General features: G+C 40.5%; 1 long non-coding RNA gene across 1 annotated transcript; it reads right to left on the reverse strand.

Moving 5' to 3' along the window:
• Positions 1 to 1076: 1076 nt before the first annotated feature.
• LOC134339421 (uncharacterized) lies at positions 1077 to 18351 on the reverse strand. The gene is made up of 3 exons (XR_010016399.1): positions 18142 to 18351; positions 17456 to 17605; positions 1077 to 1245 (listed from the first exon to the last, which is right to left on the reverse strand). It is a non-coding gene; the product is annotated as an uncharacterized LOC134339421 (long non-coding RNA).
• Between the last annotated feature and the right edge of the window lie 7269 nt (positions 18352 to 25620).

Raw genomic sequence — 25620 nt, forward strand, 5'->3', positions numbered from 1 at the left:
ACCAACCCATCAACTCGTCAGGCAGGTTTTTTTGCACCATGGTCAATTTGCTATGCTCATGAATGCAAGTGACAATCTAATTTTAAGTGGAAATCAGAACATGTGCAGGTGAATCAGACAGAACATAACTGTTTTGAGAAAAGGGCTGCCACCTTGTCAATGTAAATGGCGCAGATGGTAGTGTAACAGTTAGCGTAATGCTATTAAAGCACCAGTGATCAATGATAGGGGTTCAATTACCGTCACTGCTTGTGAAGAGTTTATACTGTATGTTCTCTTTGTAACCTTGTATATTTCCTGTGTGCACTCCAGCTTCCTCCCACGTTGCATTTATATTAATATTTATATTTATTGTGTTTATCATTATTATTTTATTCTTTTTCCTACTGTGTTTTTGTGCACTGCACCAGATCTAGAGTAGCAATTATTTCATTTTCCTTTACCCTTGTGTACTGGAAATGACATTGAACAATCTTGAAAGTTGAAGGGTAGATAGGTTAGGATTACGAGTTGTTGGCATGCTACGTCAGCTCTGAAGGTGTGGCAACAATTATCTAGCATAACCCTCAATGATTTGATTTAATTTGACACTAAAAAATGCATTACACTGTATGTTTCAATATACATGTGACAAATAAAGCTAAAGCTAATTTTAAAAACATATATAAATTGTTTTGGGACAGAATGGTACTCGACAGTTGTGTGCCTCTTCTGTACAGGGAAGATTCTCCAAATGAATCTAACAGCGAATTGTCAATGATCTCTCATTTTCACCGAGTCTCCACCATAAAGAGCAATGTCCACCAGGGCTGGAGCGCACAATGTGGTGCCAAATTCCTGCTATATTTCATATTTTATTAAGGGTTTTTCAGTTGTGTCAGTGAATAATTTTTGCGTGTGGTGTTGCATGTAATTTCACAGCATGCCTTCAAACTACTAAAATGTGCTTTTGATGCTTATTTTTCGGCAGATAGCAGAAAGAGGCATTTGTACCATCATTAATACAAAACACTGAAATGTTTGCATATCTTTAAATGAGCAATACAAATACTTGCAAGCAAAGAAATACATAAACTTTACAATGTTTGTCAGTGACAAGTTTTGTAGGTAGAAATAAAAACAGAAATTTGCAAATCATGTCCTGTCTGTAGTTATGTGTGAATGGGCAGAAATGATGGCAGTGAAGGACTGTGTCTCGAGCCAGACGTACAAAATGCTGGACAAGCTCGGCAGGTCAGGCGGCATCTATGAAAAAGAGTAAACAGTCAATGTTTGGGCAGAGACCCTTCTTCAGGACTTGAAAGGAAAGATGGGAGAGGGGAAAGAGGCTAGCCGGAAGGAGATGGTGAAGCCAGTTGGGTGGGAAAGGTCAAGGGTAGGAGAAGAAAGAATCAGATAGAAGAGGAGAATGGGCAATAGGAGAAAGGGAAGGAGGAGGGGACCCAGGGGAAGTAATTGGCAGGTGAGAAGAAATGAAATGTCAGAGTGGAGAGTAGAGTAAGGCAGGGGGAAGATTGTTCACCAGAAGAAGAAATAGATATTCATGCCATCAGGTTAGAGGGTACACAGGTGTTGCTCCTCCACCCTAAGGGTGGCCTCATCTTGGCACAAGAGGAGGCCACAGATCAACACGTCGGAATGAGAATAGGAATTAAAATCTTTAGCCACTAGGAAGTCCCACTTGTGGTGGATGGTGTGGAAGTGCTCAATGAAGCAGTCCCCCAATTTAGGACGGTTCTCACCATGGTAAAGGAGGCCGCATTGGGAGCACTGGACACAATAGACGACCCCAGCACATATGGAGCTGGTGTTGGCTCACCTGGAAGGACTGCTTGGAGCCCTGAATGGAGTTGAAAGAGGAGGTGTATGGGCAGGTGTAGCACCTAGGCCGATTGCCAGGAGGGGGATTAGTGAGGAGGAATGAATGGACAAGGGAATCGCAGAGAGGGCAATCTATGTGGAAAGTGGGTGGAGGGGTGGGGGATGGTAAAGGTATGTTTAGCAGTAGGATGTTCAGTTGTGTCTTGAGCTGTGGCTTTTGGGCCCCCTTATCAAAGAAAGGATGTGCTGCATTGTCGAGGCTCCAGGGGTGGTTCATGAGTTTGATGTTAATGTATAAGGAGAATTTGATGGTTATGGGCCTGAACTTACTAGATTTTATTAGAATGAGGGGGGTTTCATTGAAACCTATCAAATATTGAAAGGCCTAGATAGAGTGGATGCGAAGAAGAGGATTGCTGGAGGAATTTTAGGACCAGAAGGCACAGCTTCAGAATAAAGGATATCCATTTAGAACAAAGATGAAGAGGAATTTCTTTCACGAGAGTGTGGTGAATCTGTGGAATTCATTGCCACATACAGCTGTGGTGGCTAAGTCATTGGGTATACAGGTGTCCCCTGCTTTTTGAACGTTCACTATACGAAACCTCGCTGTTACAAAAGACCTACATTAGTTACCTGTTTTCGCTAACAGAAGGTGTTTTCACTGTTACAATAAAAGTCAGCGCACGCCCCAAGCAGCCATGCTCCTCCCCCGGAATTGCATTCTAGCTGGCATTGCTTAAACACGTGTCTGTGAGCAGCTGTTAGCAAGATGAGCTCTAAGGTATCGGAAATACCTAAAAGAGCTCATAACGGTGTTACACTTAGCGTAAAACTAGACATAATTAGGCGTTTTGATCGTGGTGAATGAAGTAAGGACAAAGTGAGTTTGGCTTGTGGAAGTTGACGAAGATGATGTTGAAGAGGTTTTGGCATCCCATGACCAAACGTTGATAGATAAAGAGCTGATGCAATTGGAAGAGGAAAGGATAATAATCTAAACCGAATGCAGTAGTAAACAGACCGAAAGTGAAGTCTTTCAGGAACTGAACGTGAAGCAACTGCGTGAGACTTTCGCTGCAATGATTGCAGAAAAGTACTTTAATTTTGAAAGGGTACGTAGCTTTAGGGCATATTTTCAGGATGGTTTGAGTGCTTACAAAGAACTGTATGATAGAAAAATGCGCAAGGCTAAGCAGTTAAGCATGCTGTCATTTTTCAAGCCTTCCATATCAGCCACAGCAGACAACGAACCTCGACCTTCGACATCGATGCAGGCAGACAAAGAAGAAGGTGACCTGGCTGCCCTGATGGAAACAGACGGCGATGAGATGACACCCCAGTGTCCCACCACCCGAACCCCCAGGCTGTGAACCGATACCAATCTGCGGAGAATGCAGCGGTCGCCGGGACGCAACCAACACATCTTTAAGCAAAAAGCCAAAAAAAAAAGCTAATTAATTAGGTGCCACCCGGCACATAAATGTCGGCCCAGATCAGAGACGACGCAATCAGATATCGCCTCTGATCTGGGCCGACATTTATGTGCTGGGTGGCCCCTAATTAATTAGCTTGTTTATTTTGGCTTTTTTCTTAAAGATGTTCTGGGTGCGTCCCAGCTACTGCTGTACCACTGCATCCTTCGCGGATCGGTATCAGTCGGCGGCCTGGAGGTTGGGGACCACTGCACCACCCCAACCTCCAACGACTCAGCCTAACACACCATCATCAGTGTGATCGGCGCTGTCCCAATTCCGGTAAGTGATACTACACTGTACATACATTATTTCTACTTTATATAGGCTGTGTATTTTTATGTGTTACTTGGTATGATTTGGCAGCTTCATAGCTTACAAGTTACTGGAGAGTGTGTTTCTGCCAAGAGTGCTTGCGTGAGATTTTCGCTACGGAGAACAGTGCAGCAATGATTGTAGAAAAGTATTTCTACTTTATATAGGCTGTGTATTTAGCATATCGTTCCTGCTTTTACTATATGTTACTGTTATTTTAGGTTTTATGTGTTATTTGGCATGATTTCATAGGTTACTTTTTGGGTCTGCGAACGCTCACAAATTTTTCCCTTATAAATAAATGGTAATTGCTTCTTCACTTTACAACATTCTGGCTTACGAACCGTTTCATAGGAATGCTCTACCTTCGGATGGCAGGGGAAACCTGTATTTAAATAAAAGGTTGATAGTTCTTGATTATTAAGGGAGCCAAAGGTTACAGGGAGAAGGCAGGAGAATGGGGTTGCGAGAGATAATAGATCAGTCACGAGCAGAGCAGACGTGATCGGCTGAATTGTGTAATCTTGTCCTGTGTCTTATGGTCTTATGGTCCATGAACAAAACAGTTGATAACCGAGATTTCCATCGAATAAAGAACAGGAAAAATCTTGCTGTAAAAGCAAGGATTAGATCATTTTAATCTTTTCCACAAAATATTCTTCTGGGTCATAATTATAAATGTGTTTTCTCTAGAAGTTATTCTTCAAAATCAATAGTTTGTTGTTAACATCCAAGACCTGGTTGTCGTGGCATGTTTATTTTTCAATACATGTTGGCAAAGCATGGGGGCGGCGTATTATTCATTGACAGCATTATGCTTTTTGGAAAAGGATGATTGTTTATTAAACTGCTTTGTGTAATGCATGGGCAAATGGACAGGGTTGTTTAGACATTAAGGAGTTAGCTGTTTCTTTTTCCCCATGTTAAGTTGCCATAGAGGGAGTACAAAGAAGGTTCACCAGATTGATTCCTGGGATGGCAGGACTTTCATATGAAGAAAGACTGGATGAACTGGGCTTGTACTCGTTGGAATTTAGAAGATTGAGGGGGGATCTGATTGAAACGTATAAAATCCTAAAGGGATTGGACAGGCTAGATGCAGGAAGATTGTTCCCGATGTTGGGGAAGTCCAGAACAAGAGGTCACAGTTTGAGGATAAAGGGGAAGCCTTTTAGAACCAAGATTAGGAAAAACTTCTTCACACAGAGAGTGGTGAATCTGTGGAATTCTCTGCCACAGGAAACAGTTGAGGCCAGTTCATTGGCTATATTTAAGAGGGAGTTAGATATGGCCCTTGTGGCTAAAGGGATCAGGGGGTATGGAGGGAAGGCTGGAGCTGGGTTCTGAGTTGGATGATCAGCCATGATCATAATAAGTGGCGGTGCAGGCTCGAAGGGCCGAATGGCCTACTCCTGCACCTATTTTCTATGTTTCTATGAAATGTTCTGGTATATAAACACACATATACAACACATACAGTATAAATTTACATATACACACACATACAATACATATATAAATATGTGTAAAAGCATCCATATATATATGTATTTAGTTGTGTTTGCGTGTGTGTATGTATATATATATAGTGTTGTGTTTGTGTGTGTGTGTGTGTGTGTGTGTGTGTGTATATATATATATATATATATATATATATATAGTGTATATACAGTATATATTGGGCTTCTTATCTAAGAAAAGATGTGCTGTCATTGGAGAGGTTTCAGAGGATGTTCACAAGGATGATTTCAGGAATGAAAGGGTTATCACACAAGGAACGTTTGATGGCTCTTGTCTTGCACTTGCTGGAATTTAGTACATAATTATCTATTTAAATGATTATTTTCCTTTTATATCATCTCAATGTGTACTTAAGAATGTATAAATAATTGTAGTTTTATACATATAAAAAAATGGAAAAGGTTATATATGTGAAAAAAGTACATGATAATTGTGAATTCCTTATCCAAATAAAAATAAAATTTAAAAAAAAACATAAAACATATGAACATGATGCATTGAATTGTGGTAAATTATAATAAAAAATAAAATTTTAATACAAACAGTTGATAAAAAAAAAAGAAAGATGAGGGGGGGATCTCACTGAAAACTTTCAGATATTGAAAAGCCTAGGGTGTGGAAAGGATGTTTGCCATGGTGGGGGAGTCTCGGACAAGAGGGCACAGCCTCAGGATAGAGGGGTGTCCATTTAAAACAGAGATGTGGAGAAAATTCTTTAGCCAGAGGGTGGTGAACTTATGGAATTTGTTACTACAGGCAGCTGTGGAGGCCAGATCATTGGTGTATTTAAGGCAGAGATTGATAGGTTCTTGATTGGCCAAGGTATCAGAGGTTATGGGTAGAAGGCTGGGGAAAAAACAAGGATCAGCCATGATTAAATGGCAGAGCAGACTCGCTGGGCCAATTCTGCTCCTCTCTTTTATGATCTTATGGTCTTATACACACACACACACACACACACACACACACACACACATGTATATACTGTAGGTATAGTAATTTGCACAATTCTCTTCTTTTGCACAATGGCTGTTTTTCAGTGTTAATTTATGTATAGATTTTCACAAATACTATTATATTTTCTTGTAAATGCCTGCAAGAAAATGAATTTCAAGCTAGTGTATGTTCAAAGGTTCAAAGGTTCAAAGATTGATTTATTATCAAAGTAAGTGTGCAGTATACGGCTCTGAGATTTGTTTCTCCAGATGGCCATGAAACAAAGGAAACCATGGAAGTCATTTCAAGGAGAAACAGCAAACAGCCAACCTATTCCCCACATAAAAAAAGAATGGCCACATGATCATCAATCCCCCAAAAACCCGCATCCAACAAACAAAACTCAAGAATATCAACCCCCAAACCCCCTTTCCCCACACAAAATACAAGAACACCAGTCCCCAAATCCCCCTTCCCCTGAACAAAACACAAGAACAAAAACCCCAAAACCTCCTCCCCCACACAAAATGCAACAGGAACGTCAACCACTAAACCCCACTTCCCCGCACAAAAAAATGTGAAGGAACAGGCGAAAACACAAAATATAAAAATCATAAGACTGAAAAAGTCCGAAGTCCATAGTCCAAATCCATAAGCACAGGACCTCGGCAACATCTTCTATTATTATTGAAAGAGAGAGATAGCAGTCAAACGCAGAGTCCTACACCCGGGACACAGTGATAGGCCACACAGGCTCCTTCTTCGGTAGCAGATGGATCCCATCAGCAATTAGATGGCAGATAGTTGGCAATGAACCTTAGCTCGCCTTCTGCATTTGCCTGATGCTTCAATCTTCCTTGACACTTTAATTGGTGATTAATGGTGTCGAACATAGGCTTCTGAACCAGCTCAAAGTTTCTTCACTTTGAGGCCTTTAGGATTTGAGCTCGTGCTTGCTTCCTGGAATCTTCTCCGAGACAGCAAAGTGCTGGCTCACTCAATTGATCTCTAAACTGTAATCACAGGTTCCAGAAACACACTTAAGATGTAAAACAGATGTAAAAGAAGTGAAATAAACAGTTTTGTGGTCTACCTGGAAGATGTCGACCAAGGGAGCATTGTACACAGGCGCCACCTTGACCAGACATATATGTACTTTGATAATAAATTTACTTTGACTTTGATTGATGGATGCAGTCTGAACTCTGAAGAAGGCAGGAGTGACAAAAGCTGTAATTAATATTGCAGTAACTGGAATAATGAAGCATTCAGTTTGATTTATAAAATAGAAGAACAATAATTTTTAGACTGTTTCTACACTACAGCAAAAATTATATATTGAAAGATCCTGACACAGTTGATCATTTTTCCGATTAGTTATTCATATCCACGGATCAGTTTGCAAACCCTCCTGAAGTAAAATGTTTGCACCACTTCATAATTTCTGGCAACATGATAATTGATAGCAAAGGAATTATTCAAAAGAAACAAGTAATTATTTTTAACATGTGTAAATATAAAATAACAATTAACAGTTTTGTTCCTCATTTTGCAGTTTTTGTCCACTACCTAAAAATTAGCTCTAGATTGCTTCATTTCTTGCATTTAATTGTAGATTTTCTTTCTGGATAAAACACCATTGTTGCAAATATTGATTGTTCTTGACCTCACATAACCAATCACAGATAATAAGCAGAGCTAGCTGAAAGGATCAGGAGCTGCTTATAGATTAGTTGTTGGGTTATTTCTCCTGGTTATTGCTGCAACTCTAGTGTGTTCTATAAATCTTTTAGAAGTCATTTCAGAAGCCTATGGGGAGTAGCAGCCAGGTGCTTAAATGCACTTCTGCTGGCTCAGAGATTTGCCTTCACAGGGCAAGTAGTTTCTATACTTAGGCAAAGCTAACTTTGGAGAGGTGAGATGGGGAATAAATCACAATATGATGGGCAACACTGTTAATAGTACTCGAAAAAAATAGTTGGCCACATTCCCCTGAACAGCAAGAGGTTGATGTACTGTATGTACTTACGTAGATGGCCAAAGTCAACAAGAGAAGAGAAAGGAAGCATTAAACAAAATGGTAGTGCTTATATAAATATAAAGAATTGTCACATTTACATTGAAACTTTGAAACATATGTTGAAATGCATTGTTTGATTCAAAGCAAAACAGCAAAGATTGTGCTGGGGCAGCCGTAAATGTTGCCATGCTTCTGGAGTCAATATAGCATGCCCACAGCTTACTAACCATAACCGCACATCACTTTTTTGGAATGTGGGAGGAGACCAGAGCACCCAGAGGAAACCCACACAAGGAGAACATACAAGCTCCTACAGACAGCGGTGGGAATCAAACCCAGATCGGTAATCGTTAAAGCTGTAAAGCGATAACACTAACCATTCTGCTGCCTTGGCCACCTTATGTATTGTAAAGAATAGTAGAAATCACACAGATTGGGGGTGAGATAGAGTGACACAGTGAAGGGAAATAAAGAAGGCACAAAGAGAAGTCAAAATGTTATGAGAACAAGTTTGCAAAAGTTGTTAAGGAGAACACTAAAGTTATTTTCAAGATAAAAAGAAAAATGGTTGATTAAAAATAATGTGGAATTTTTATTAATAGATACAGACAATATCATAATTGAAAATCAAGGAATGAAAGGCTTCTTAAACAACTACCTTATCTTACCTTCAGAACTGAGGCTGGGGATAAGGTATCGGAGATACAAGGTGAACTAAAAATAAATCATGGTGAACAAATAACTAGATTTAATGCAATTGAAGAAACAGAGGTAAAAGAAAAGCATCTATGAAATCCAGCAAGATTAATGATAGAAAAACCTCTGATATTTTTCACTAGGATATTAGTTAAGGAACTGAAAGATTATGTGTTGGTCATGATTTTCCAAAACTCTATGTTGGAATTGTCTGGATTAAAATACCTTCATTGACATTCCATTATTTCAAATATAAGAGAACCCTAAGACCTGTAAGTCTAATCTTGTTGTGTTCCAGTTCGTGGAATATATCATTTAGGATGAAGTCATCAGGCATTTGGACAAATGAAGGCTAAGAAGAGAGAGTAATACGGATTCATTATTTTTAGCCTGCATCAAATGAATTTAGTTGAATTTTTTTTCATACGACTATGTGGTGGTTGAGGGAATTATATATTTTCCTTATATACTCAGTGGCTACTTTATGAAGTACACATATACACTTGCTCGTTAATGCAAATAACTGATCAGCCAATCATGTGGCAGCATCTTGATGCATAAACGCCCGCAGACATGGTCAAGAGATACAATTGTTGTTTAGACCGAATATCAGAATGGGGAAGAAATGTGATCTAAGTGATTTTAACCGTGGAATGATTGTTGCTGTCAGATGGGGTGGTTTGAGTATCTCAGAAACTGGGATTTTCATGCACAACAGTCTGTAGAGATTACAGAGAACAGCGCAAAAAGCAAAAACATCAAGTGAGTGGGCGAAAATACTTTGTTAATGAGGAAGGGCAGAGGAGAATTGCCAAACTCGTTCAAACTGCTAGAAAAGTGAGAGTAATTCAAATAACCACACAGTGGTGTGCAGAAGAGCATCTCTGAATGCACAACATGTCGAACCCTGAATTGGATGGGCTATAGCAGCAGAAGATCACGAACATACACTCAGTAGCCACTTTGTTAGGTACAGGAGATACATAGTAAACTGGCCACTGAGTGTACAGTATACGGTCAACAAAGTTTCACGGATGAGACTGTTAACAACAATGATGGTATGTGGAATTGAAGGCAACTTAACTGCTTGATTAGGAAACTGTTAAGGAAGTAAAAGCTGAGTGGTGATAATGTGCATATATTTTTTGTCTCATATATAGGACCATAAGACTATAAGATATAGGAGCAGAATTAGGTCATTTGGCCCATTGCATCTCTTCCGCCATTTCATCATGGCCAATTCAATTTTCCTCTCAGCCCCAGTCTCCTGCTTTCTCCCCATATCCCTTCATGCCCTGACCAATTAAGAATTTATTAACCTCTGACTTAAATATATATAAAGACAACCTCCACAGCTGCCTGTGGCAAAGAATTCCACAGATTCACCACTCTCTGTCTAAAGAAATTCCTCCTCATCTCCATTCTAAAAGAATACCCCTCTATTCTAAGTCTGTATCCTCCGGTCTTAGACTCTCCCACCATAGGAAACATCCTCTCCACATCTACTCTATCAAAGCCTTTCACCATTCAATAGGTTTCAATGAGGTCATCCCTCATTCCTCCGAATTCCAGTGAATACAGGCCCAGAGCCATCAAAAGCTCTTCATATGATAAGCCATTCAAACCTGCAGTCATTTTCTTAAACCTCCTTTGATCCCTCTCCAGTTTCAGCTTATCCTTTCTAAGACAAAGGGCCCAAAACTGCTCAGATATCTGTACTGTCTAGAGTGTATGGTGTGGCCAGGGAGGGGTAGCACCTCTGGTGAAGGGACTTGGATCATGTCCGTTCTGGGGCAGCTCACTCACCTTTGATCCCCACCAGACACTCAGCTCTTGCCGGTGGCTCCAAGTAGCGGCTAAACCCCAATACACCACTTCAACAGGCAGGCTCAAGCAGGTGAAGATAGCTGGCAGCTTTGTTCCCCAGTGTGAAAGGGACTTGCCTGTCCTAACATGCAAAGTCAGCTTCAAAGGACTGGGCAGATGAGATCTACAGTGAGAACCAATGGCTAGGAAGCTGGTTCTGCAACACTCCCTGGAGAGCGAAGGGCATGACAAAGCACAGCAGACATGGTCATCCACTGCAACCAAGGAAGACTGCAGTTTGTGACACTGGTTCATACCACTGGACTTGTAATTCTGAAGTTGAGAGAAAGGAACTGCCCCAGTGTAATGGTTTTTCCACTTTATAAACTCTCCCGCACAGGTTTCCTGTCGTTGTTGGAGATGATGGACAACCACCACAACCATCTGTACTAAGGCATTAGCCTTGCTCTGAATGTCTAGAATAAAAGATTGACCAATTATCTAAGTTTGTTGATGAAATTAATTTCAATGATGTACCACCAAGCATGGAGGGACATTGACAGATTAAGTAATTCGGCCAAACTATGGTGGGCGGAGTTCAGCATGGGAAATAAGGGGGACAAGGATTTGTTTTTACGAAATGTAGATTAGTAACTACCAATTAACTGTTATAGATTTCAGAGATGACACTGGTAGTTACTGGATGGGTACAAAATAAAAATAATTCAGAAGACCAAGAGAATATTGGGTTTTATTTCAAATAAGTTAGAACATGAATGGGTGGCTTATATCAGAGTTACATAAAGCTTGGATTAAATTCAACTTAAAGTATTCATATTTGGGCAGTACACCACTTAAAGGATATACTATTCATGAATCATTAACTATTTATTTTTAAAAATATTCAGAAGTTCAAAGGTACAATTTAATGTCAGAGAAATGTATACAATATACATCCTGAAATGTTTTTTCTTCACAAGTGCTTTCTAAAAAATATTGAAGATAAATGAACTGTTTGCTAAACAAGGTCAGGAAACCTAGAGACTGGATGTCATATGGTGACACCATGAGAATATATCAAGGTGGTGTTGCTCTTTTGCTGAGATGTCAACATGAAGCTCTGTGTGCAGGACGAGTAGGATCCAAAAGGTCATCCTCTGGCATAATCCAATGAAGAGCAAGGGCATCACTCTGGTGTCACGAAATAATTCCATCACAGAAACAGTGCAGAACGCGCCCTTCTGGCCAGCAATCTACCTACTTAGTCACAGGACAATTTATAATGACCAATTAACCTCCCAATTAACTGTCGGAGGAAGCTCACGCGGTCATGAGGATAACACATAAGCTCTTTACAAAGGACACCAGAATTAAATTCTGAACTCTGACACTCCATGCGGTAATCGCATTGTGCTAACCGCAATGCTACTGTGGCACCTCAATTTTCTGTTCACTTTCCAAAATTATAGCATTTCAACACTTAACACCTTCAAAGCTCAAAATTAATTTATTAGTAAAGCCTGTATATATCACCATATATTACCCTGAGATTCATTTTCTTGCAGACATTCATAGTAGAACAAATACAACAGAATCAATGAAAAAATTCACACAAAAACAAATAACCAATGAGCAAAAGACGACTTACAATACTGTGTAAATAATAAATAAATGAATACGAAACAAAACAATAGTGCAAATAATGGTGAACTATATACAATGAGGTATACCTTTGTATGTACAGGTGAACTTGGGTTATAATAGACTAAAATTCAAGTGTTCATACGGAAGATAGCATACAGAAAGAAACTGTTCTTGTACCTATTTGTCCTGGCGTACAGTGATCTAAAGCACCTACCAGAAGGAAGGAGTTGGAACAGGTGATGTCCAGGGTGTGATGGGTCTACAATGATGCTGCTTGCTCGCTTCCTGACTCTAGATGCATATAAGTCCTGGATCGAGGGCAGCTTCACACCAATAATCCTTTCCGCAGCCCTGACGGTTCTTTGAAGTCTATTCTTGTCTTGTTTGGTAGCTGATCCAGACCAGACAGTCATGGACGAACAGAGAACAGACTGGATTATTCCTGAATAGAATTGAATCAGCAGCTCCTGAGGCAGGTTGTACTTCCTGAGTTGACGTAGGAAATACAACCTCTGCTGAGACTTTTTGACAAGAGCGTCCGCGTTGGGCGTCCACTTCAGGTCCTGGGAGATTGTGACACCCAGAAACCTGAAGGTCTCCACAGCAGACACAATACTGTTGAGTATAGTGCGTGGGGGGAGTATTGGGGAGCTCCTCCTGAAGTCCACTGTCATCTCCACAGTCTTGAGCGTATTTAGCTCCAGATTGTTCTGACCACACCAGAGGGCCAGCCGTTCCACCACCCGTCTGTATGCAGACTCATCACCGTCTCGGATAAGGTCAATGATAGTTGTATCGTCTGCAAACTTCAGGAGTTCAACAGCTGGATCCTGTGAGGTGCAGTCATTAGTGTAAAGGGAGAAGAGCAGTGGGGAGAGTACACATCCCTGGGGGGCACCGGTACTGATTGTCCGGGTGCTAGAAATGATTCTCCCCAGCCTCACCTGCTGCACCCTGTCAGTCAGGAAGCTTGTGATCCACTGACAGATGGCGGGGGAGACAGTGAGCTGAGTGAGTTTGGAGTGCAGGAATTCTGGGACGATGGTGTTGAACGCTGAGCTGAAGTCAACAAACAGGACCCTCACAGAAGTTCCTGGGTTGTCGAGGTGTTGTAGTATGTAATGCAGTCCCATGTTGACTGCATCATCCACTGACCTATTTACCCGATAAGCAAACTGCAGGGGGTCCAGCAGGGGGCCTGTGATGTCATTCAGATGAGCTAATACTAGTCTCTCAAAGGACTTCATGACCACAGATGTCAAGGCAACAGGCCTGTAGTCATTTAGTCCCTTGATAGTGGGTTTCTTAGGGACTGGAATGATAATGGAGTGCTTGAAGCAATGAGGGACTTCACACAGCTCCAGTGATCTATTGAAGATCCGTGTGTAGATCAGAGATGCTCTTCTGCATACCACTGTTGTAATGTGTGATTTTTTTGAGTTACTGTCAGCTTGAACCAGCCTGGCCATTCTCCTCTGACCTCTCTCATTAACATGGCATTTTCATCCACAGAACTGCTACTCACTGTTTTTTTTTTGTTTTTCACAGCATCCTCTGTAAACTCCAGAGACTGTTGTATGTGAAAATCCCAGGATATCAGCAGTTTCTGAGATACTCAAACCACCCCGTCTGGCATCAACAATCATTCCCTGGTCAAAGTCACTTCGATCACATTTCTTCCCCATTTTGATGTTTGGTCTGAACAACAACTGAACCTCTTGGCCATGTCTGCATGCTTTTACACGCTGACTTGCTGCCATATGATTGGCTAATTAGATATTTGCAGTGTGTACCTAAAAAAGTGGCCACTAAGTGTACATCACACATTTTATCAGCTGTTTTTTTCTTCCCCTGGCTATACTTTCCCATTTCTATGTTAAGCAAAATATTTAGATTTTTTAAAAAACGAAGCTCAAATCATTTAAAAACAATTTAAAAGTTAATTTTATTCATATAATCAAATGTTAAGCACTTTGATTATTAATACCTTATTGTATATGCAGAACAGTTAGTTTATTAGTATATTTCTGGTCACAACTCATCAAAATATTTATCAAAACACATAACTGTTTGAATATTGGCGACCAGGCTTCTGAATTTCCTGCAAAACACAGGGAATGTTTTTGTGCACTATGCAATAAATTTGTATCGAAACTCCATCACCAATGAGATGGTTCCTAAATAATAGGATATGGATGACACGCACATGCACAGATGCAACAGAGTTTGCAGAGTGACATCACACGACTTGTTTTGGCATCCTGATGTGAAATTGTATCAAGCACACACATCCCATATATAATATGAGCCTTGAGCATTAAGTATCGAGAACTGTGCAAAAGTTTTAGGCACCCTAGATTTTTTATATAAACTTTGTTTTAGATGTTTATCTTTTGTCTTCTGCATTAATGTGTCAGTAGAAAAGAGCAAATTTTAGATCTTCAAACATTTATATTCCAAAAAATTAGATGTTACAGAGAAATTCTTGTACTTTGTTAAAGAAAGTAATATATTAACTAATCGAGCCCTATTCAAATAAGAACTTGATTACTTTGTAGGTATATAGCCCAGTGCATGATTAAGCAAAGATAACAAGCATGTGCTAGAGATCAATGGTATATTGAGTTGAATGAACTAAACTGATTAATTGAAACTGAAACAGGTGTCGAAGGAATCAAATCTGGGCAATGGACAACCAGACTAAAAGGTGAGGGTAAATGTAACAGCTTAACCTTTAAATCATCAATTCTTACACCATGGCAAGAATGAGCATAGCAACAAGAAACAAGGTGGTCATCCTGCATCAGCAATGTCTCTCCAAAGCAAAAATTTCACGGGAGACAGGAGTTTCAAGGCATGCTGTCCAAGCTCCTCTGAAGGAGCACAAAGAAACGGGCAAGGTTGAGGACCATAAATGCAGTGGTCAGCCATGGAAGCAGACGAGAGATATATTAAACAGATGCCCATTCCAAATCAGAAGAGGTCAAGCACTGCTATTATATCTGAACTCACAGAAACCACTGGAACCCAAGCACACACCTCTACAATCCAAAAAAGTCTTGACAAAAATGGTCTCTTTTTGGAAGAGTCACCTCAAAAAAGCCATTCTTTGGAAGAGGAAACAAAGACAAGAGACTCACCCAAACACATAATCAGACTGTGGTACAGAATAGTGCCAGCAAGTGCTCTAGACTGAAGAGTCAAAATCTGACCATTTTGGGCTCAAACAGGAGGCAATTTGTCTGTAGAAGAGCTGGAGAGTGCTACATGGATGAATGCCTGCAGCCAACAGGGTAGTACAGCAGAGGTTCCCCACATGCTTGAGGTTGCATTTCTGCTAATGGGGTTGGTGATCTGCTCAGAATTAATGCAACCCTCAATGCTGAGGAGTACAAGCAGATTCTCAACCACCATGTACTACCATCACGGAGGTGTCTGGTTGGTTCCAACTTCATTCTGCAGCAGGGCAATGATCCCAAGAACATGGCCAAGGTCATAAAGAGCTATCTTCAGTGAAAAGTAAAACAGAGAGTTCTGCATCAGATGGTATGACCTCCACAGAGCCTGATCTCAAATTCATCAAGGCTGTCCAGACTTACTTGGAGAGACAGGAGCAAGTGAGACAACCAAAGTCTGCAGAGGAACTGCGGCAAGTTTTCCAAGATGCATAGAACAGTCAAGCAGACAATTTTCTTAAAGAACTGCATGACAGTCTACCTAACAGAATTGATTAAGTTTTAAAGGTCACACGAAATATTGATTTTATTTAGTTTTTTTAACTGATTACTGTTCTTTATGGTATATTTTGATATACATCAAACTTTTCATTTCATTATTTTTGAAAGTATCTTCACTTTTAGAGGATCTTTTTACGTGTGCCTAAGACATTTGCACAGTACTGTATCTAATGAGAATAAGGATTAGTTTTATTTGTCACATGTATGTCGAAACTTCGAATCATACAATGAAATGTGTCACTTGCATCAAACTAAAGCAATGAGGGTTGTGCAGGGGGCACTTGCAAATGTTGCCACGGTTTTGGCATCAACTTGGCATGTCCATAACGTAACTTTTCCGATATGGCTTTAGAAATGACTATACACATACATACATATTTCTTATTGTAATTTATAGCATACTTTAATTATTGCACCCAAAACAACACATTTTATTGCACCTCAAAACAACACATTTTAATGCACATGTCAGTGATAATAACCTGATCATGATTTCTGATTTTTTTTCATTCAGCTGAAGAAAAAAGACTTGAAAATCAAATTTATGACCGATGATAACAATCCTGAAGATTTTTATCTGGATTTTATAATGTTTTCCATTCTTTGACTATTCCATTTTTAATTTTTCCTTGGACAATTGCAGGTAAATTTCCAAATTATATGAAATAAGCTCTGCAGTAGAAATTGTTCCAGAATGACATTGGTTTTGAGAAGAGTTTTCTCTTTCTCACTCTGGTTAGACTTACTTCTATACTTTGTGGGTATTTATTGGGTGCACCTGCTCAGTAATGCAAGTACCTAATCAGCCAATCATGTGGCGGCAGCACAATGCATAAAAGCATGCAGACATAGTCAAGAGGTTCAGTTGTTGTTTAGACCAAACGTCAGCATGGGAGAAGAAATAAGACCAACATGACATTGACTGCGGAATGACTGTTGGTACCATTCGTTGGTTTGGATTGAGTTTATGATAAACTGTTGATCTCCTGGAATTGACACCCACAGCAGTCTCTGGAATTTACAGAGAATGGGGTGAAAAAGACCAAAACATCATTCAATGAGCAGCAGCTCTGTTGGCAAAGAGATTTCATTAATGAGAGAGGTCAGAGGAGAATGGCCAGACTGGTTCAAGCAGACAGAAAGGCCATGAAGTTCATTAAAAATTGATATGCGTGGATAATTTTATTATTCCAAGGAACAAGATTTTGTAAACTGTATATGACACAATTTGCCGTTGAAATTCATCAATTTTCCCTTCGGTTTGGTCAAATTCAAACAATATCATGCTGAAGCGAAAAGATCACATCACAATGGAAAATCCTCTAACCTTGAAATGATCTTTCTTCTGTTCAGTCTTCATGTAATTTGGCAGAAACTTCAGAAGAGTTTGTGGTCAAAAGCAAAGAGTAAACTGATTATTTGAAACATGTTTAATGTAGAGTGCGCCGTGCTGAGACGGGACATGTCACTCTTATTTTGCTTACCCTTTTTCTTCAGCCAGACAGCCGCTAAACAACCGGGACCACCCATATCATGAGACCTTTTGCATTCTTGGTGCTTTTCCATGTTGCAGAAATTTTCAGACATTACGCAGAGCAGTACAGCACAGGAACAAGCCCTCTGGCTCACAATGTCTGCATCGAACACAATGCCAAATTAAACTATCTCTTCTGCCTGTACATGATCCGCATCCCACCAGTCCCTGTATACTCCTGTATTCATCTGAAAGCCTCTTAAATTTCCAGTGCCATATCTTCTCCCACTACTATCCATGGCAGCATATTCCAGGCATTTACCCTTCTCTGTGTAAAACTAACTAGAACCAAAATAATTTATTATTTATTTTTTTTTATTGAGATACTGTATTGAGTAGGCCCTTCTGGCTCTTCAAACCACAGCACCTAGCAACCCCCAATTTAACCCTAGCCTAATCACGGGGCAATTTACAATGACCAGTTAACCTACCAATCCATATGTGGAAGAAAACTAGAGCACCCAGAGGAAAGCCACGCAGTCACAGGGACGACATACAAGCTCATTACAGATAGTGGCAGGAACTGAAGCTGGGTGACTGGGTACTGTAAAACATTGTGCTAACCACTATGCCACTGTTCTGCCCTAATACCGAATTGCACTCACCTTCTGAACAAAGATATTTATCTTTACTCACATTGTGGACTCTTGGAGAAAACTTCCAAATAATTATTAACATTTTGAAGCCTCAGCTGCTTAATAATCTGCTGTCTATATTGATGCAAGTTCTTTCAAGATGTTTATGATACTTTCTCCAATCCAAGATCTTTTAACTGATCCTTCTTGCTTGTGGCACAAACAACGTTAAAGTCAGCAAGGCTTTAGAGTCAAGGATTCTGCATCCTTCTTGCAGCCCTTATGGTCGGTCTGAGTACTGAGCCCTCCTATTATCAGTGAATGACAGCACACTGATGACAGTGGAGGAAGAGAGCAACCTGGGATTACAAGTGTACAGTCCATTGAAAGCAGCCACACAAGTTCACAGGGTGGAAAAAAACATGTTTTGATTGCTAGTTTTTATCAGTCAGAGCATCAAGTTAAAGTTCAAATTCAAGTTTATTTGTCATTCGACCAAACACATGAATACAGCCAGACAAAAGAGCATTTCTCCGGGGCTAAGGTCCAAATCACTGTGCCAACAGTCACACACAGGATGTAGCATATATAGCTACAACAGCAGAAAAACATACTGTCACAGAAATTATATATCCCCTGTCCCTGTGTGTCATGGCCTGTAGATTGATGGTGCATGGGATGTTGTCCTGATGCCGCATTTCTGCAAGAACAAGTACACATGCGCTAATGTGACTCATCACACGCTAATGCAACTGCAGACAAACAATGGAATCCAGCTTGTCTTTCACCAAGCAAACACTGGAGAGTAGCACTGATGGGAGGGGCCATCCCCTACCCAGCGTGGATTCTTGTTCTCTCCCATAGTGCCTCCGAGGTCTCCTCTACTGGGCAGATGCAACAGGCTGCAACGCGGCATGAGGACCTGGACCAAGGCAAGGCAATTCCATTACCATCAGTCTCTGCAAAGAACCAATGACTGTAATTCCAAGTCATTTCCAAATTCCTAGACCTAGGGCTCAACACCTCCCTTTGCAACTGGATCCTTGACTTTCTGGCCAAAAGACCACAATCAGGAAGGATAGGCTGCAAAATCTCTGCTATGATTATCCTCAACACTAATGCCCCACAAGGCTGCAACTTCAGTCACACACTCCACCCTCTGTATATTTCTTCACTCAGAGGCTGGTGAGATTGTGGAATGAGATTTCAACATTTAAGAGAAATTTTGATAGGTGCAGTATATGGATGGGTGGGCTAAGGGTCTGCGTGCAGGTCTATGAGATTAAGCAGAATTATAGTTCAGCATGGACTGAGTGGGTCATAAGGCCTGTTTCTGTGCTGTTGTGTTCTATGACTCTTTGACTCTATAACTGCATGGCCAGATTCTGCCCTAACTCCATTTACAACTTTTTTGACGACACCACTATAATGGGCCGTATCTCAAATAAAAATGAGTCAAAGGTAGGAGATAGAGAGCTTAGTAAAATGGTGTCACGACAACAACCTTTCTCTCAATGTCAGCAAAACAATAGAGGTGGTTATTGAATTCCGTGAAGTTTTGGAGCTGCACATGCCCTTATCTACATTAAAAGTACCAAAGTCAAGAGACTTGAGAGCTTCAAGTTCCTAGGAGAAACCGTCACTAGAGTCTTTCCTGCTCCAATCTCTTTCATGCCACCACCAAGAAAGCTCACCAGTGCCTCGACTTCTTCATTAGGCTACAGAAATTTGATTCGCCCTCTTTGACCTTCACCTATTTTTGGAAAATCACCACAGAAAGCATCCTATCTGGATTTCTCACAGCTTGGAATGCAATTACTCTGCTAGTGACTGCATGAAAGTGCAGAGAGCTGTGGAGACAGCTCAGCACATCATGGAATCCGGCCTTCCCCCCATGGACTCAGTCTACACATCTCGCTGCTTCAGTACAGATGGCAGCATAATCACAAAGACCCTATCTACCAGAGGCATTCTCTCTTTTCCCTCCTCCAAAGGTTCAAAGGTTCATTTATTATCAAAGTATCCCATTAAGCAGAAGATACAAAAACATAGAACATCGAACAGTACAACACAGGAACAGGCTCTTTGGCCTATAATATTGTGCTGAACCAGCTAAAAAATAAATCAACACCCCCCCCCTCCCAAAACTCATCCCTCCATCTTCCTCATATTCGTGTGCCTATCTAAATGTTTCTTAAAAGCCTCTAATGTATTTGCCTCTACCACCACACCAGCCAGCACATTCCAGGCATCTCTGAGTAAAAAAATTTACCCCTCACATCCCCATTGAACCTGTCCCCCCTCACTATGCATTCCCTCTGGTATTAGGCATTTCTACCCTGGAAAAAGATACTTCCCGCCTCTCACAATCTTATAACCAGATCTTCCCCTCAGCCTCCACCGCTCCAGACAAAGGAACCCATGTTTGTCCAGCCTCTCGTGATAGCACATGCCCTCTAAACCAAGCAGCATCCTGGTAAGCCTCTATTGCACCCTCCACAAAGCCTCAATATCTTTCCTATCCTGGGATGACCTGAACTGTATGTAATACTGAGCCTGAAAGCACTTGCCACAAGGCTCAAGGGCAGCTTCTATCCCGCTGTTATGGAGTGGCACAATAGCATAATGGTTAGCATGCGGCCAGTTCGATTCCCACCGCTGTCTGTAAGGAGTCTGCATGTTCTCCCTCTGACCAGGTGGGTTTCCTCCGAGTACTCCGGTTCCTGCCCACAGTTCAAAGACATACAGGTTAGTAGGTTAATTGATCACGTGGGTGGAATTGCGCAGCACAGGCTCATTGGACCAGAAGGCCTTGTTACTCTGCTGTTTCTCCAAATAAAAACAGAAATTAACTAAAATAAAAATAAAATCATTGACTGGTTCCCTAGTATGATTAGATAGAATTTTAACCTCACAAACTACCTCGTTATGGCCTTGCACTTCACTGTGTAACAACTGCAACACTTCATTCTTCACTCTGTTACTGTTTAACCTTGGACTAGCTCAATGCACTGTTGTAATAAATTGATATGTATGAATGAAATGCAAGTTCTTCACTGTATTTCCATACATGTAACAATAATAAACCAATTTCCCAAAATAATATTCCAAAATTAAATAGATCTCAGTGACCTCTGAGGTGCTGTAGCTTAATGAAGAGGGTCATTTAGTGCCTAGCGCACTGACATCAGTATGTGTAGGAATGGGTCAGTGGGTATAGGGCAGAGTGTGCCCCACAAGGGATAGATCACCAATCATTACTAACTGTACACTCTATGACTTAGAAATTAATTGCTTTTATATAGTGATCGCTAATAATTACAAACAGTACATTAAAAAAATAAAGGCAATTCAGGCACAAGCAACATGTACACAGGCGGCTTTCAAAGTTCAAAGTAAATTTATTATCGAAGTGCATATATGTCACCATATCCAGTACCCATAAAAAGTATTCCTCCCACCCCACCGCCTCCCGGAAGTTATCGTATTTTATTGTTTTACAACAATGAATCACAGTAGATTTAATTTGGCTTTTTTGACACTGATCAACAGAAAAAGACTCTTTCGTGGCAAAGTGAAAACAGATCTCTTCAAAGTGATATAAATTAGTTAAAAATATAAACACAAAATAATTGATTCAATAAGTAATCACCCTCCCCCGCTTTAATACGACACACCAAATCATCACTGGTGCAGCTATTTGGTTTTAGAAGTCACATAATTAGTTAAATGGAGATCTGTGTGCAGTCAAAGTATTTCAATTGATTATTGTAAAAAGACACCTGTATCTGGAAGGTCCAACTGCTGGTGAGTCAATACCCTGGCAAAAGCTACACCATGAAAATGTCACTCCGCTATTTAAGAAGGGGGCAAGGAAGCAAAAAGGAAATTATAGACCTGTTAGCTTGACATCGGTGTTTGGGAAGCTGTTGGAATTGATTGTCAAGGATGAGGTTACAGAGTACCTGGAGGCATATGACAAGATAGGCAGAACTCAGCATGGATTCCTTAAAGGAAAATCCTGCTTGACAAACCTATTACAATTTTTTGAGGAAATTACCAGTAGGCTAGACAAGGGAGATGCAGTGGATGTTGTATATTTGGATTTTCAGAAGGCCTTTGACAAGGTGCCATACATGAGACTACTTAACAAGATAAGAGCCCATGGAATTACGGGAAAGTTACATACGTGGATAGAGCATTGGCTGATTGGCAGGAAACAGAGAGTGGGAATAAAGGGATCCTATTCTGGTTGGCTGCCGGTTACCAGTGGTGTTCCACAGGGGTCCGTGTTGGGGCCACTTCTTTTTACATTGCACATCAATGATTTGGATTATGAAATAGATGGCTTTGTGGCAAAGTTTGCTGATGATAGGAAGATCGGTGGAGGGGCTGGTAGTGCTGAGGAAACTGAGAGTCTGCAGAGAGATTTGGTTAGTTTGGAAGAATGGGCACAGAAGTGGCAAATAAACTACAATGTTGGAAAGTGTATGGTTATGCACTTTGGCAGAAGAAATAAACGGGCAGACTATTACTTAAATGGGGAAAGAATTCAAAGTTCTGAGATGCAACGGGACTTGGGAGTCCTCAGGACACCCTTAAGGTTGAGTTGGTGGTGAAGAAGGGGAATGCAATGTTGGCATTCATTTCTAGAGGAATAGAGTATAGGAGCAGGGATGTGATGTTGGGGCACTATAAGGCACTGGTGAGACCTCACTTGGAGTACTGTGGGCAGTTTTGGTCTCCTTATTTCAGAAAGGATGTGCTGAATTTGGAGAGGGTACAGAGAAGATTCACTCGAATGATTCCGGGAATGAGAGGGTTAACATATGAGGACCGTTTGTCCGCCCTTGGACTGTATTCCTTGGAGTTTAGAAGAATGAGGGGAGACCTCATAGAAACATTTCAAATGTTGAAAGACATGGACAGAGTGGATGTGGCAAAGTTGTTTCCCATGATGGGGGAGTCTAGTATGAGAGGGCATGACTTCAGGATTGAAGGGCGCCCTTTCAGAACAGAAATGCAAAGAAATTTTTTTAGTCAGAGGGTGGTGAATCTATGGAATTTGTTGCCACAGGCAGCAGTGGAGGCCAAGTCATAGGGTGTATTTAAGACAGAGATTGATAGGTATCTGAGTAGCCAGGGCGTCAAAGGTTATGGTGAGAAGGCGGGGAAGTGGGACTAAATAGGATAAAATGGATCAGCTCATGATAAAATGGCGGAGCAGACTCGATGAACCGAATGGCCGACTTCTGATCCTTTGTCTTATGGTCTTACGAAGACAAAAGAACACTCCAAGCAACTCTGTGAAAAGGTTATTGAAAAGCACAAGTCAGGAGATGGGTACAATAAAATTTCCAAGTCACTGAATATCCCTTGGAGTACAGTTAAGTCAATCATCAAGAAATGGAAAGAATATGGCACAGCTGTAAATCTGCCAACATTAGGTCGTCCTCAAAACCTGAGTGGCAGTGCAAGAAGTGGACTGGTGAGGGTGCCACCAAGAGACCTATGATAGCTCCAGAGGAATTGCAAGCTTCAGTGGCTGAGATGGGAGAGACTGTACATGCAACTGTTGACCAGGTGCTTCACCAGTCGCAGCTTTATGGGAGAGTGGAAAAGAGAAAGCCAGTTGGAAAAAACTCATATGAAATCTCAGTTAGAGTTTGCCAGAAGGCATGTGGAATACTCTGAAGTTAGCTGGAAGAAGGTTCTATGGTCTGATGAAACCAAAATTGAGTTTTTTGGCCATCAGACTAAACACTATGTTTACGCTAAGGCATAAGCCAAACACAGCACATCAAAAAAAGACCATCCCTACCATGAAGCATGGTGGTGGCTGCATCATACTGTGGGGATGCTTCACTGCAGCAGGCCCTGGAAGGCTCATGAAGGTAGAGGGTAAAATAAATGCAGCAAAATACAGGGAAATTTTGAAGGATCCAGTCTGCAAGAGAACTGCAACTTGGGAGAAGATTTGTTTTCCAGCAAGACAATGACCCCAAGCCTAAAGCCAAAGCTACACAGTAATGGCTTAAAACAGCAAAGTTAATGTCCTGGAGTGGCCAAGCCAGAACCCAGACCCTAATCCAATTGAGAATTTGTGGTCGGACTTGGAAAAAGCTGATAGAGATGAGAGAGGCTCAAGGCTGTAATCATTGCCAAAATGCATCTACTAAACATTAACTTTAAGTGGGTGAATACTTATGCAATCAATCATTTTGTGATTTATATTTACAATTAATTTGGATCCCTTTGTAGAGATCTGTTTTCACTTTGACATGAAAGAGTCTTATTCTGTTGATCACTGTCAAAAAAGTCAAATAAAATTCTCTGTGATTCAATTTTGCAAAACAATAAAACTTGAAAATTTACCAGGGGGAGGGGGATACTTTTTATAGGCATTGTGCTATCCTGAAATTCATTTTCTTGCAAGAATTCACAGTAGAACAATGGAATACAATAGATGTAATGAAAAAGTACACACAAAGACTGACAAACAACCAATATGCAAAAGAGACAAACTATGCAAATACAAACAAAAAACAAACAAATAAAGAAAGAAAGAATACCTAGAACATGAATTGTCGAGTCCTTTAAACTGAGTCTGTAGGTTGTGCAATCAGTTCAGTACAGAGGTGAGTGAAATTAACAATGTTGGTTCAGGAGCCCGATCACTTTGGAATATTTTCGAATCATCGGGGTCAAATTTTATGCCCTACTTGCTTTTCACGTATAGGCACAAGTTAATTTTGCAGAGAAGATTTAAGGTCAGTATTTAAAAGCAATCTAATTTCTAAATTACAGAATGTTCAAACCAGGTAGGGTAATGGAATGCAAGTTAGGCATAGTCAAGTAGACACTACTTAGCCCCTTAAGCTAGTTGAGTACCTTGCTCAAGTTACCTACAAGGAAAATTCTTTAACATGTTGGAGGCAGTGTCAGGCTGAGATCTAACAAGAGGAGGAAGACCCAGATTTTTCTGCCCAGAGGGGTAGTGTCTGTGATGTGATCATAGCATGATGTGTTGGATGCAAACCAGAATTTTAATAGAAAAATCAGAAGAAATGTCAAGTAGATACAAGACAAAACCACAAACACATTGGATGCCTTTTGATGGTTGAACTAATACAGGCCAAATGGCCTTTCTCAACATTTAATTACTTCTGATTTCTTTTTCCTCAGCTGTTGGTCTTTTATCATTCACTTTATTTTTTTGGTTTATCTTTTGCTTTTTTACTTTAAGATACAGGTATACTCTTTTCTTTTATTCTGCAGTAGGATATTAAATTTAGAGAACAGTTCAGATAACTCCAGTACAGAATATGACAAGAGCTTCATGCAAAGCTGCTGTATCATATGAAATAGCCACATTCATTATTTAACTGCTGACTCTGCAGAACAGCGCATAAATTATATTTGACAACAGAGCAACTTAATGGAGAGATGTAAAGGGATGACCTACGCTAATTTAATAGAGTACTTACTAAAATTTAGTATAATTATTCCTTCATCATTTCCATAACCACATCATTTTGCC

The sequence above is a fragment of the Mobula hypostoma genome, chromosome 1 (assembly GCF_963921235.1).
Source record: "Mobula hypostoma chromosome 1, sMobHyp1.1, whole genome shotgun sequence".
NCBI lineage: Eukaryota > Metazoa > Chordata > Chondrichthyes > Myliobatiformes > Myliobatidae > Mobula > Mobula hypostoma.